The following is a 15,972-nucleotide window of genomic DNA, read 5'->3' as shown; positions in this document are numbered from 1 at the left end:
TTTCTTCTTCTGACTCTTTCCAGCTTTCAAATGGGGGTCGCTAACCCCATCTAAAAAAAATAAGGCTTTGTAAGGCTACACATTTATTGTTACTTTATATCACCCATCTTTCTATGCAGGCCTCTCCTATTCATATTCCAGTCTCATATTCAAATGAATGCATGGTTGCTAGGGGAATTTGGACCAAACTGCTGACATTGCAAACTGGAGAGCTGCTGAATAAAAAGCTAAATAACTCTAAAACCACAAATAATAAAAAATGAAAACCAATTACAAATTGTCTCCGAAGTTAAGTCAAAGGTGAACAACCCTTTTAAGTATGGGAATGTGTGTAGTTGTAGTTTAACAACAAGTGCAGTGGTGTAACTACAAAGGAAGGTCTGCTTACTCTGTAGTCACCTGTGATTTTATTTGGAGAGATAGTGGGTGACCTGCAATGGGAGCAAAATCATGTCTCACCCACAACCAACACACCCTGCCCAAAATCGTGGAAGGGGCCCAGATCTTTTTTTATGCAGGAGGGCTCAGGACCTGGAAGTTACGTCTCTGTAAGTGTAAGGTCCATTAAAAAAAATCTATATTTTTAAATACATTTTTAATTTATAGTTTTCAGGCCCAAGTGAAGCTCCATCAGGGTTTTTTTGCTTATCTATAGAAGGTCTTGCCCATCAGGTGACCCAGATTTGGTTCCCCAGAGCTTGATATCTCAGTATTGCAGTGGTATAACCCAAATTAAATGAGCCCTCGTTTTTTTTTAATTATTGGCATGTGTTCCAGACACAGTGGACCTTACAGTTTAATTTCCCATTCACAGTTCTACTTGTCTATAACCATGTAAACTGTTTGTGCAATTTTTGCCACAATTTACCATATTTTTTAACCCAGAATGTAGTGTTTTCCCCACAATTCCAGCATACAGTAATCACCAGGCGGATATGCGCCTTGGACAATTACCCTTGTGTTTTGAAAATTGATGCTTTCATTTCTGCGATTCTTTAGGCACAAGTCTACTATGCAGTGGGAACCCAGGAATAACTGCCAGCTCAACGTAGAGGTAGCCGTCAGCTCCCCCTACATTAATAGCAATAATTGCATCTAATTAGTAACAGATGGAACAATAGAAGTTCCTGAACTAACAGCAGTCTATCGCAGGTTCCAGCAGCTAGAATATCCACTTGCCATTATGGTGCTGGGAGCATTAGTACTACAGGCTGTGACCCAGGAGATTGTTGTTTTTTCCGTTGTTTTTAAAGGGGTTGTTCACCTTTAAATTAACTTTTAGTATGATGTAGAGATAGATATTCCGAGACAACTTGCAATTGGTTTTCATTTTTTACTATTTGTGGTTTTTGAGTTATTTAGTTTTTTATTCAGCAGCTCCCCAGTTTGTTAATTTGGCAATCAGGTTGCTAGGTTCCAAATTCCTCTAGCAACCATGCACTGATTTGAATAAGAGACTGGAATATCAATAGAAGAGGCCGGAATAGAAAGACGAGTAATAAAAAGCAGCAATAACAATACATTTGTAGCCTTACAGAGCATTTGTTTTTTAGATGGGGTCAGTAACCTCCATTTGAAAACTGGAAACAGTCAGAAGAAAAGGGCAAATAACTGAAGAATTAGATAAAATAAATAATAAAGACCAGTTGAAAAGTTGCTTAGAATTGGGGCACTCAATAACATACTTAAAGTTAATTTAAAAGTGGCCATACACAATAAGATCCACTCGTTTAGCGACCTCGCCAAAAGAGCGGATCTTTCCTGATATCAATCAGGGAGACCCGTCGGAAGCCCCCACACACAGGCAGATAAGCTGCTGAATATTTCTAAAGGACCTTAAGACCCCCAAAGGTGTTTCCTAACAGATAACCCACGGCAGATGATTGGGCGTCTTAAAGGTATATTAAATAATATAGAAATGTTCCATATATTAAATCAGAACAAGAGATGACCAAGCTCAATTATCCTTCTGTTTTCTCAGCAGTTCAGCAGCTATCAGGCCGACGTAAATGCTGACTACGCAGAATATTTTGGGCGTATTAGCTTTTACAACCTATTGCATTCTTACAAGTAACTGTAATTGCATCTTATGGTATTTGCAAATGTCATGTAAGTTGTAAAACAGGTCACCTAAAAAAAGCTGTGACTTGAAGCCTTCTGTGATACTATTCACTGTGTTTGGCTGAATGCTTCCCAAGACTCTACATACAAATAAAAGCATCTGTTTATGCTAAAAATCTTATATATGAGTATTGCTCTATGAGATTAGGTTCCGGTAGATGAAACCACCAACAGTTTATTCTTGGTTTCCTGTTGGAACTGAACCCAGGAGCAGAGCAATGAGCACAACTTAAGATTTCAAGTTGAATCAAATACAATGTATCTACGATACAATTAAACCAATAGTGCAGTTCTCTATAAATGAGCTGCGGCATGTAAAGGGTTACTGAATGTTATTGAATGTGCAGTTCCCACTGACACGGGCCAGAGACAAGGTACGACCTTCCACCGACTGATTTTGCCTATTTGTGTCAGTTACACAATGGGAAGTGCGGTGCATTTATTTAGTTTTCTTTCCAAACTCTCAAGCCCTTTTCCTCTCTTATAATCTGAGCATGGGAGGGTTCCACAGGCCCAGTGGGTTTGGGGACAAACAACAAGCTTGTAATCATAATACCACCGCTGTTTTGTATTTACCGCAGGCATTTTGTGCGGCTGCCGCTTGTTTGACATCTAGCGAGTGCCATAGAGGAAAGCGGTGTCACTTATAATTTATATGAACGTGGCCAAGTGCCGCTCTGTGGGCTCCAGTGGAATGCAAACGTGGCAGCTCTCCAACAACTCCCAGGCAAACAGATGACTTCATGCATTTAAATATAGGAAAGGAAAAAAGAGACGCTTATAGGACTTTATTTATGCCAAACCTGACATTTCAGAATAGTTCTTGATCCCAAAAAAAGGCTCAGTGTAAAGCGGGTACAGAATTTGTTATTGCCTTTTAGCAGCATAAGGCCTTCTGAAAACACAAGCGGGGAATGTAATAAAAGTCGGTAACGGAAAAACTATTCGCAATGCGAAAAGTTATGCGCGAAAATATTTTGCTTTGTGCGAATTGAATATAGCTTTTGCGAACCCGGAAACTGTTTAGCGACCACTGGACAGTGGAAGACAGTTTGGGAATTTTATAGTTTGCCCCAATGCGCAGTAAATGTAATAAAACTTCTTACTGAAAAAGTCCAAAAAATTGCGACACCTTTAAGCACTTCTTAAGAGTGCGCAATTAAAATTCGCAAAGCAATAACAGTTTAAGAAACTATATTATATTATATATATTATAGGTGTGGAACTCTCATTATGGGCGGAGACATACAAATAACTCCTTTATGTCCCTTTGGTCAACTATGCATCCAGAACAGCTGGTTTTATAGCACAGATACAGCCTAATAGTTCAGAGCCAAATATCCAAACTTCCAGACTTTGGACTCTAGCAACCAGGTTACTGAAATAGCAAACTGCTGAATAAAAAGCTAAATAACTCAAAAAACTGAAGTAAAAAAAAATGAAAACCAATTACAAATTGTCTCAGAATATCACTCTCTACATCATACAAATAGTTAAATCGAAGGTGAACAACCCCTTTAGGTATAGATTTTAAACCGAACAGCTCCACTTGAACCTTGTACATTCCAAACATCAGAAGATTTACTAAACACTACACACATACAAATGGGCAGGTTATGCACTTAGTTATGCCCAAGTTGTTCCTCCTGCTTCAAGACTCAAATGCAAAGAGGAACATGGGCAGGACGTGGTCATTCCTTGGCATTTCTATCTCTTGTATGTTTTACATGATGTGGAATATGGAAGCACCAGGGATCTCAAGGCACAGCAGAGACCCTGCTTATGGTAGGCACTGCATAAAGAGCTGAAATGCCCTGCTGTCCTTGCCTTGAGGCTACGCCATAATCATAGAACAGTTAATTCAAATTGAAACTTCCAAAATGGGATGTAGGGAGATCGAGTTTTGGTATAGTGGCTCAGGCAGTTCCCCCTGTGTATAAGGTGGTCCTTTGGTGTATACAGGCAGCTATATCTCCACTTACTGGGTCCACTTGGAATTACTAGGCTATGGTTTGTCCACTAGGGGGTAATATGTGAAACTATAAAAGGGTACAGCACCCTGTGCTTAGGGTCTCTCCAGCACGGCTGCCAGGCTGGCAGTTTTCAGGACAAAATGGGCTACTAATTTGAAGCTCAGGTGGGTTTTGAAAGTACAAACTAGCCAAGGTACAGATTTGGGCTACTTTTTGGGCCTTTGGCTGGTTTGTACTTTGCAAACCAGCCAACTAGTGATGGGCAAATTTATTCGTCAGCTGCGAATTCATGGCGAATTTGTGTGATTCGCCACCGAATAAATTCACAAAACGCCCACGAAAATTCGCCGGCGCCGTTTTGCGAATTTTTCGCCGTTTCGCGAAATTCGCAAATTTTTCGGCAAAGCGAAACGACGCAAATTCGCCCATCACTACAGCCAACATTTTTTCTTGCCCTAATGTGCCAAGCCTGCTTCTCCCAATGCATGTTGAATAATTTGCAGACTGCCAAGTTCAATGGGACTAAGTTGTGTAGAAGTGGGAATTTACCAGATTTTGGGTCCTGCACCCCAGTCAAATCACTCTTAAGCATTCTCTTATTTTTCATTGACTTTCCTCAATTTCAGACGATTTGGGGGCAAAAATCTGCTGGCCACCAAAATGTCTAGAGGTTAAACTAAATAGTGGGAGTAGGACCCTGACGTATGTGAGCCACTAGCTCAGGGAGATCAGTGGAGAGTTGAGGACCAGGTAGGGTGCCAAGACACAATATCCCAGGCTGAGGATCCCTAGGAGCAGCACTTAAATCTCAGGACAGAATTACCCAGGAGTGTGGTCATTTGTATGCTGTTTATTTGCCCCTTGAGAGGGATTTGTGATTTCTACATTTGACTTTGCTTGGACTGAAGCGACTGAGAATATTTTTACTATCTTGTTGCTGTAAATAAATCAATAAATCAGTTAATTTGCTGCAAGAAAACCTTTTCTGTGATGGATTATTTCTTCCTGAGGTACCGGGAGTTGCTGGGAGTTACTAAAGTATCAGTAGGTCAGTGGCAGAGCAGCCTTAGCCTGGTCACACACTGCAACAATACACAGCTAAAGTGCACTCAAGGGTGGCCTACAGACACAAGAGGCTGAACAACTCTACTTAGTTCTTTTTAATCCTTATAAACAGTAGAGTCATTGCATTGCCTTGTCTGAGTGTGACTTTAAACAGGAATTGTCATTATTATATGTACAATACTGGCCAGCCCAAAAGTATACGTTTCAATCAGAAAATGTGAATCATCTGTTTAATAACCAGCCAGTAATGTGTGTGCCATTTGAATGGGTTTCAGTCCGTATAGGCAGTTTACCAGACAACACACAAGAGCTGTAAAACTGCCATGGCCATATTGGGAAAAGGTCAAAAAAATACAATACATGTACAGGTATGGGGTCCGTTATCCAGAAACCTTTTCTCCAAAAAGATCTGAATTACGGAATGGCCATCTCCCATAGACTCCATTTTATTCAAAAAATCCAAATTTGTAAAAACGATTTCCTTTTTCTGTGTAATAATAAAACAGTAGCTTGTACTTGATCCCAACTAAGATATAATTAATCCTTATTGGAAGCACATGATTTTCTAGTAGACTTAAGGTATGAAGATCCCAATTACGGAAAGATCTATTATCCGTTAAAACCCCAGGTCCCGAGCATTCTGGATAACAGGTCCCATACCTGTACCTTGTACTTGATCCCAACTAAGATATAATTAATCCTTATTGGAAGCAAAGCCAGTCTATTGGGTTTATTTAATGTGTTTTTCTAGTAGACTTAAGGTATGAAGATCCAAATTACAGAGAGATCCGTTATACCCCAGGCCCCATGCATTCTGGATAACAGGTCCCATATCTGTACTGCAGTTTGTCTATATAGTTTGATATATTTCATTACAAACCTTTCTTTGCAAAGGCTGTTGGATGACACTGTACCTATTGCATAACGTTTTATAATATAATAAATCACCAACATTGTAAGTAACTGTTCTTACATGAGCCTCTGTGACTGGGGTTGCAGTTGTACAGCACAAAGCAAACGGGCGGCATGAATGTCAGGAATTCAAATAAAGTCCCTGATTGAGCATTCTTATTCGACATTATCTTATTCTTATTCTACATTATCTTATTCTACACTAATAACTTCCCTTTAGGAAGTGGAGCTTTGATGTATATTGTGCCCAGTCCATATGTCTGTCTCTTTGCGGCACTGATCACCCAGACAATAAAAGGAAGTGAAAAGCTTGATGTGACAATTTCTGTGTTATTTAAGACACAATTTCACCACTTAGATCAGTTTACTTCCTTTATCATATTGCTCCTGTTTAGGTTTCCACAGAAGTGTAGCAATTACTTCTACTGAATGTGACATACTGTACTCAGTGACAGCGCATTAGTAAATTGCTCAATATGCAGCATGTATTGTTAGGTATTTAGATCTGCTACACACTAGTCCTGAACACTGTATGGAACAAACCCGCAGAATTGTAAATGTCAGGGCTAAGTCCATTCTATCAAAACTCTGTTCACATTGTTCTGCAACCAAGTACAATTCTACTGTTATGCGCCTGCACACTTAAAGAAATACATCAACACACAAAAAAAGTAGTATAGGTATGGGACCTGTTATCCAGAATGCGCAGGACCAAGGGCATTCCGGATAACGGATCTTTGTGTAATTTGGATCATCATACCTTAAGTCTATTAGAAAATCATGTAAACATGAAATAAACCCCATTGGCTGGTTTTGCTTCCAATAAGGATTAATTATATCTTAAGGTGGCCAAAGACGCAAAGATCCGCTCATTTGGCGATGTCACCAAACAAGTGGATCTCTCCCCGATATGCCCCCTTGTGCCCAACAATCGGATCACAATGCATCCGAAACGGGCGGTCAGATCATAGGATCGCATACACGCATAGATGTGGCCGCGATCCAACGGGATTTTTTAACCTGCCTGATCGAGATCTGGCCAACTTTCTGCCAGATATCGATCGGGAAAGCCTGTCGGATGACTTAGTTTATCGGCAGCTTTTATTGGCCCGTGTATGGGGGCCTTAAGTTGGGATCAAGTACAAGCTACTGTTTTATTATTACAGAGAAAAGGGAAATCATTTTTAAAAATGTGGATAATTTGGATAAACTGGAGTCTATGGGAGACGACCTTTCCATAATTCAGATATTGGGTTTCTGGATAATGGATCCTATACCTGGACTGCAAAAAAAATGTCTTTATAGATTATTAATTTATCATACAAAGATACATTTTTAAGAAGTATACATTAAAGTGAAATTGTAAAAACAGTAGTAATTATCAAACACATGCCACCGATTTGTAACCAGATTATATAAGCAATACAAGGAAGGGGATCACCTTGCCAAAAAAAGTGAGAATTACCCCAACGTTTTGGTGTAAAGCCTTTTTCAAGGGGAAAAGTGCAAAACACGATGAACAGATAATTGTTTTGCACAAGATTTAGCTCCTTGCATGCTGATCTGATCTCCTACACACTCCTATAAAGGAAAGTGACAATCTATATGAGGTGAAGCTGAAGGTGCAAAACTCAGCAATGGGGTTTGAGGTCATTCCTCTCTTTGCTTTCACCTATAGCTCCTGCTCTTCTCTTAGTTGTGTCTCCAGTACTCTGCAGCCTCCAGGACTTAAAGGGTACTTCAACTTTAAGTTAACTTTGAGTATGTTATAAAATGGCTAATTCTTTTCAATTGGTCTTCATTATTTATTTGTTATAGTTTTTGAATTATTTGCCTTCTTCTTCTGACTTTTTCCAGCTTTCATATGGAGGTCACTGACCCCATCGAAAAAAAACAAATGTTCTGTAAGGCTACACATGTATTCTTACTGGTACTTTTTATTACTCATCTTTCTATTCAGGCCTCTCTTATTCATATTCCAGTCTCTTATTCAAATCAATGTCTGGTTGCTAGACAGTGGTGGTCGAATTTATTCGCCAGGCACAAATTTGCAGAGAATTTCTGCATTTTGCCGCCGGTGAATAAATTCATGAAATTGAGAGCTGCTGAATAAAAAGCTAAATAACTCAAAAACCACAAATAATACATAAAAACCAGTTGCAAATTGGCTCCAAATATCACTCTCTACATGATATTAAAAGTTATCTCAAAGGTGCACAACCCCTTTAAAGGAGAAAGAAAGTCACATCCCACTTGGAGGTGCCAAATTTTAGGCACCCCCAAGTTTTTTTGCTGATGGGAGCACCGGCCCGGGGTTTCAGGTAAGTCAATACAATCACTTTGGGGTGCCTAACATTTGGCACCCCAAAGTGGAAGAAGACTTTCCTTTTCCGTTAAAAAAAAGAGTTTGAAGTGAATACAGGTATGGGATACGTTATCCGGAAACTCGTTATTCAGAAAGCTCCGAATTATGGAAAGGCCATATTCCATAAACTCGATTTTATCCATATAATCTAAATTTTCAAAAATGATTTCTTATTTCTCTGTAATAATAAAACAGTAGCTTGTACTTGATCCCAACTAAGATATAATTAATCCTTATTGGAAGCAAAACCAGTTTATTGGGTTTATTTAATGTTTACATGATTTTTTTTACTAGACAAAGATCCATTACCGGTATCTGGAAAAACCCCAGGTCCCGAGCATTTTGGATAATAGGTCCAATATCTGTACTAATAAAAAAGGCCACAAGATTTGGGAAGGACTTGGTCAAACAAATCTGGAAAATAGGCATAGGTCTAAGGAATGCAGCCATCAGTCATTGTCCAAAGTTGGAAACCAAAAAAATCCAAGAGCGAGAACAAAAGCATGAAAGAACAATGGAAAATAGACCTTCAAATAATCAAGGAGCCAAGAGAGAACCATGTAGTATGTGTCAAAATATAGCATTATAAGCTCACCTTGCATTGAAAAAAATGTCCCCTTTTATAATGGAATCAATCCCAAACAAATATTAGAAACATTGAGATTTTCCTTGTGTTTTGTTTAGCAATTAGTCAGTGTTTCTCAACCCAGTACCCTCCTAGATATGCCCTGGTCCACCTGAAATACCTCTGATGTTCTCAGAAGCCCAGTGCCTTGGGGATCCACGATCCATAACTGCTTCAGTTAAGATATTTGGGGGGTATATAGCAAAGCTGTCCAATCTGGACCACTTACATTTACTAAACCAAATATCCCAACCATGCTTTTGGTTACTGTTAAAAGATATGGTAAAAACTAGTGATGAGCGAATAAATTTGGCAGGTGCGAATTTGTGCTGAATTTCCATGTTTCACTGATGGCGAATACATTTGCAAAACTAGCGCAAAAATTTGCCGGCATCAAAAAAATTGAAAAGTAGCTCGCGTCAAAACCATTGTGCGTCAACAGTATTTGGACGCCCATTGGCTTTAACGTCTGCTTCAAAATTGACGCGAGTGTCAACATTTATGCAAAATTGATATGGGCGTCAAAATAGACGCTCACATCAAAATTTCAGTTTTGCTAGTTTTCTGCTGTTTCGCGAATTCCGCAGGAAATTTACTAATTATTTGGCGACCAGGAGAAATTCGCCCATCACTAGTAAAAACCACTAAAGATAAGTTGAACATTCTTGTTCTACAAAAACAGACCTTTTCACTATGAGCATTACTTGCTGAAATTGATGGAATTCCTCAACATCAGCCATGGTCAAGGTTCATGAACTTCAGCAAACAGCAAGTGATCCAGAGGGCAAAAGTCCCAGTCCAAGCAAATGTTTCCTTTGATGCAAAACTCTACTGACTTTATCTGCTGAAGCCATTTGGCATATTGTCTAGTATTTGGGACTATCAGTCGGGATCTTCAGTCAACAGGCGTTCTCTGGACGGAGACAAAATAACGAGTGACAATAAAATATTTACAGGGAAGGAAGGAAAACAAGGAAGGGGAAATGACTGAAGTTTACACAAGGAAGCTGTTGAACTTTTGATAATATTGTACCAGCCCAAACTAAAATTATTTCATTTGGATGAAGTCGACAGCTTCAAAAGTACAACTCACTGATCCAGTCCAGTCTTCTAATGTACTTGGTCAATTGCTGTTTATCACTTACTTTACATTTACAACAGAGGGTAGCAGGTGCAAAATATGGAGCATATACTGGAGAATGCTTTTAATTTTGCACCAATTTGCACTTAATTTGTCACACTAGTGGGAATACAGGCCCTGCACATCTGGTCCATCTCTCTTGCACTCAGCATGCCACTCACTACACAATGAATTCCAAAGTTCAGGGCAATACCATCTTGCACTACAAATGCAGTAGATCTGGATTAGTTGTGATGCTTTCTACACTTGCTCCTTGCTTATCTAAACTCTGCAGGATTCCTGACACTTAAAGGAGAACCAAAGCATAACTAAAGAAGTAGCTAGAAATGTTGCATATGATGTTTTGTGCTTCTGTACCAGCCCAAGGCAACCACAGCCCTTTAGCAGTAAAGATCTGTGTCTCCAAAGATGCCCCAGTAGCTCCCCATCTTCTTTTCTGCTGATTCACTGCACATGCTCTGTGCTGCTGTCACTTACTGAGCTTAGGGACCCACTCACAATATACAGTACACATAGAATAGAAATGTCACAATATAAGGCTGGTTAGTAATTAATACAGATAATTACTACATGGCAGCACAGAAACCAGTGCAATTAGCATCAGAATTTAATAATCAGCAAACCTGTAGCATCAGCTTATATTACAGCCAGGGAAGCTCATTTTCTGCTGGATAATTAGTGATGAGCCCTAAGCTTAGCTTCTCAACAGCCAATCAGAGCCCACTGAGCATGTGAGTGTCACAGACACTTTCCAAGATGGTGACCCCCTGTGACAAGTTTGAAGTCCTGGATCATTGCTGCTATTGACAAGCTGAAACTTTAGCCTCGTGCAATAAGTTCAGTATCAATATGGCATTTTTACCCATATGTATTGTTAGGGTTTAGTTTAAAGGACCAGTAACATCAAAAAAAAAAAAAAAATTTTTATTATACATCAAAAAAAAACAAAACACCAAGACAAATTAAACTTTAAAATCGCAAAGTCTGTATAAAGAAATAACTTACTGAAACTCTGCTTGTGCTCCTATTCAGAAAGCGATCAGGCGATCCATCGTGTGTCGCTTGATTTCTTTTTCCTTGTAGGAGATAGTCAGGGAGGAAAAATCAAGCGCCGCATGATGGATAGTTGCCATGTCGTCTTTTCTGAAGAGGAGCGCAAGCAGAGTTTCGGTTATTTCTTAATAAAGGCTGTGAGAATTTAAAGTTTAATTTGTTTTGGTGTTTTTTTTTTCTATGTATACTAATGATTTTTTTTTAAAAAAATGTTTTGCTGTTACTGGTCCTTTAAGATCTTTGTTGGGCTCTGTGCAGCAGAAAGAGTATCAATTACCTTGGGCTAAGATCAACATTTGTAGGTCCATCCTTGGGAGTAGAACTACGTGTCCCACCCAGCTCAACTAGCCTGAGTGTGCTGAAAGGTGTAGTATATATGATATGATACATATGTAAGATTACACTAAGCACAGGGCATGCATTTACATGCAAAAGGCCATTTGCAACCCCCGCCCCATCTTTGATTGCCCTTTAAAGGGGTAGTAAACACTGCTGCTACACTGCTCAACCAAACGTTACTCATATATTGAAGGCTGAGGCATGCTGGGACCTGTAGTTCAGCAACATCAGGGTTGTATTCTTAAAGCAATATTGCAAAAGAAAAATTTTCCAAAATGTTTCCTCAAATCTTCACAGTCAACGACTTCTTTAAAATAAAAAAAAAAAATCCTCCAATGAGAATCCCTTCTGATCTGTATAAATCTGACTCCCTATTCTTTGTTCCTGTAATTGGAGTTGGAAGCTTTAAGCAGAGTTTCCCAGCACTGAACAAGTCTGTCCTTTATCCCCATGTTTGATTCCAGTGTCATACAATGAAAAAATTTGTAAGATAACAGCAAGATGCCTGACATGGTGCTGGGAATCAGAATTCTTATTGGTCAATTCTTTTGCATTTATAATGAAGTCTTGGATCAGTAGAATTCTCATTGGTGAAATTTGTTGCATCTTTAATTATGGTTTTCGGTAGGGATGCACCGAATCCAGGATTCAGTTCGCGATTCGGCCTTTTTCAGAAGGATTCGGATTCGGCCAAATCCTTTTCCGAACTTGCATATGCAAATAAGGGGTGGGGAGTGAAATTGCTTGACTTTTTGTCACAAAGCAAGGAAGTGAAAAATGTTTTCACCTTCCCACCCCTAATTTGCATATGCAAATTAAGATTCGGATTCAGTTCGGTATTCGGCCAAATCTTTTGCAAAGGATTCGGGAGTTCGGCCTAATCCAAAATAGTGGATTCGGTGCATCCCTAGTTTTCGGCAACCTCAATAGAAAACTATTGGGCGCTGTGTTATAGTTTACAACTCCTTTAATAGCACGCAGCACGCTAGCAAAAACAAAAATACCTCTAGTACTTGCGATATGAAGGAATAGATTGTAAGCTCCACTGGCTAAACACTTAATTTATTGATTCCCCAATCTTTGGTAAAGCACTGAATAATGGTCAATAATATGGTTAATATGCAAACTTAACACAGTCAGGAGGTACAATGAGCCATTAGAAATCACGGGCCCCACACAACAAAATTTTTGGGGTCCCCTGAGCCCCACCCACCCCGGCCCACAAGCCCACCCCAGATCCAGCCCACTCCACACCACAGTTAAAAGACCACAGAGACATCAGCTCTAAAAAAAGGTAAACCCCCCCCCCCACACACACACAAGTTAAAAAAAAACATTGGTGCCAGGGCCCCCCTCACAAGTTAAAAAAATTGGGGCCCCAGAGAATATTTTTTTTAAAAAAAACATTGGTGGCAGGGGCCTATAGATTATTAAAATATTACATTGGTGGTCAGGGGATTAAAAAAACACACATTGGTGTTCAGTAATAATAAAAAAAAACAACACACATTGGTGTTCAGTAGAATTGAACTCGCGACTTCAGGACTTCAACTTCGCCTCCTTTAGTGACTTCGGGTCTTTTCGCCGCTTCAGGAATAAAATTTTGGCTCTTTTTGTGACTTTGTGTCACTTTCAGGAGAGGCGGCACGGCTTCTGTGCTGTCAAGGGGGGTCTGGCTATTTCGAAAAGTGCAGCACAGCCGGGCCCCCCTTCAGGCACGGTACAGCAGTACCCCCTGATGCAAGGCAGACCAATCAGCAGTAGTGATGGGTGAATTTTGTCCGTAATAATCGTGTAAAAATCTTAAAATCGGAAGTTCACGATAAAATCGTGAACTTTGACCATTTTCATTAAAAAAAATTTTGAAATTCAAAGTTTTCACTAAAAAATTGTGACACAAAAATCATGAAATTCGGAAATTCTGAATTTTCGTGTGAGATTCCCAAATTTATTCGCCAGCGACGATATGCGGAAATTCACCGAGAATTTGTGCCAGACAAATTTATTTGCCCATCACTAATCAGCAGAAAGCTTTGATCAGCCTAACGAAGGTAGAATAATGACAGCTAATTTCTAATTGGTTGTTACAGATTACTACACTTTTATTTTAAATGAGTATTTATTGCAGCTGAAATCTTACGGAATAAATTCTTGCTTTATTGGGTTCTACACCTACATCACCCCCTCCCCCCATATAACAACTGACTGGTGCATATGGACCAGCTGGCAAAAATGTGATTAGTTTTACTGCACATTCTATTTATGTGGGTGTAGAATGATGTTGAAACTGAAAAAAAAATACGCTAAAACCTGAAATATATATGAGTCAAAGCAAATAGTATTCAGTGAGTGACTGTCCCAGAATATACGAAATGCCCTTTAATTGGGTTGTTCACCTTTAAATTATCTTTTAGTATGATGCAGAGAGGGATATTCTGAGACAATTTGCAATTGGTTTTCATTTGTTATTATTTGTGGTTTTTGAGTTATTTAGCTTTTTATTCAGCAGCTCTCCAGTTTGCAATTTCAACAATCTGGTTGCTAGGGTCTAATTTCCCCTAGCAACCATGCATTGATTTGAATAAGAGACTGGAATATGAATAGGAGAGGCCTGAATTTGCACCAATCTCAATAAATCGCAATAAAGATTTAGCACAATTGCTATAGTGTGTGCCATCTGATCTTTTCTACATTATATTGATTGTTGAAAATTTTTTATGCAGCACATTTTCCGAATTGAGCACCACAATATATTGCACACAGAATCTTGCACTCTTAGGGGGGTTATTTACTAACCTCCAAATGCAAAAATCACTAAAAATTTGTGATTTTTTTTTTATAAAACCTGACTTTTTAAAAAATTATAATTTTTCGGAATTTATAAAACCCAGAGGATAGAAAAGTCAGAATCTGAAAATCTGGCATCTCAGACCTGTTGAGGTTGCACATAAGTCAATGGAAGAAGTCCCAATGATTTTTTGATGTGCGCTGAGTTTTTGGCAATACCGGAGTTTTCGGGCAAAGTTCTTAGTTTTCGGGTGAAAAATCTGAAAAAAAACTTCAAAATCAGATGAAAGATTTGAAAAAATTGTGGAAATCTGATTTTTCACGATTTTTTCCCGCAAACAAAATTTTCGGGAAAGTATATTAATAAATAAGCCCAAAAACCAGTGTGGATTTGGTCAGAGTTTATTCAGAAAATATTGAGATAAATTCGGACTTTGATAAATAACCCCCTTAGACGTGGTAATAAAAAGTAGCAAAACCAATAAATCTGTAGCCTTGAAAAGTAAGGAAAGAGTCAGAGGAAGAATGCAAATAATTCAAAAACTTTAATAAATAAAAAATGAAGGCCATTTGAAAAGATGCTTAGAATTAGACGTCCTATAACATAGTAAAAGTTAACTTTGATGTGAAACCACCCCTTTTCTGAAACACCATTGTGCATTGAACATTTATTTTAACGGTTTATGCTGCCACCTTCTGGGCTCTGTTATTAGTACTCACTCAGTTTCTTATTAATAAATAGACCATTTTTGTAATTTTTTCATAAACAGGGTCACATTTTGCCTTATTTACAGAGCTGGGAGCCTTCTCACATAATGGGATGATTAGGGCACTCCTGGAAACAATTTAAAGCATTTTTTAAACAGGAATTTAGTGTATTTTAGTGTAGAGAGTACATATGCAGGAATTACCTAAAATGTTCCCACTATTAAGCACAATTCAGCAGGAACAGTCCCTAAATTTGCTCATAGTCTGTACAGAGAGATCCCATAAAACTATGGCAGCATAGATATTCCCTGTACTAAGCACAATTCAGCAGGAACAGTCCCTAAGTTTGCTCATAGTCTGTACAGAGAGATCCCATAAAACTATGGCAGCATAGGTATTCCCTGTACTAAGCATGATTCAGCAGGAACAGCCCTTAAGTTTGCTCATAATCTGTAGAGAGATCCCATAAAACTATTGCAACATACTAAGCACAATTCAGCAGGAACAGTCCCTAAGTTTGCTCATAGTCTGTACAGAGAGATCCCATAAAACTATGGCAGCATAGTTATTCCCTGTACTAAGCACAATTCAGCAGGAACAGCCATAAGTTTGCTCATAGTCTGAACAGAGAGATCCCATTAAACTATGGCAACATTGGTATTCCCTGTACTAAGCACAATTCAGCAGGAACAGCCTCCTAAATTTGCTCATAGTCTGTACAGAGAGATCCCATAAAACTATGGCAGCATAGGTATTCCCTGTACTAAGCACAATTCAGCAGGAACAGCCCCCTAAATTTGCTCATAGTCTGTACAGAGAGATCCCATAAAACTATGACAGCATAGGTATTCCCCTGTACTAAACACAATTCAGCAGGAACAGC

Source organism: Xenopus laevis, chromosome 7L, assembly GCF_017654675.1.
Source record: "Xenopus laevis strain J_2021 chromosome 7L, Xenopus_laevis_v10.1, whole genome shotgun sequence".
In the NCBI taxonomy this organism is placed as follows: Eukaryota; Metazoa; Chordata; class Amphibia; order Anura; family Pipidae; genus Xenopus; species Xenopus laevis.
The sequence above is the reverse complement of the archived record's forward strand: the minus strand, read 5'-3'. Positions refer to the sequence as shown.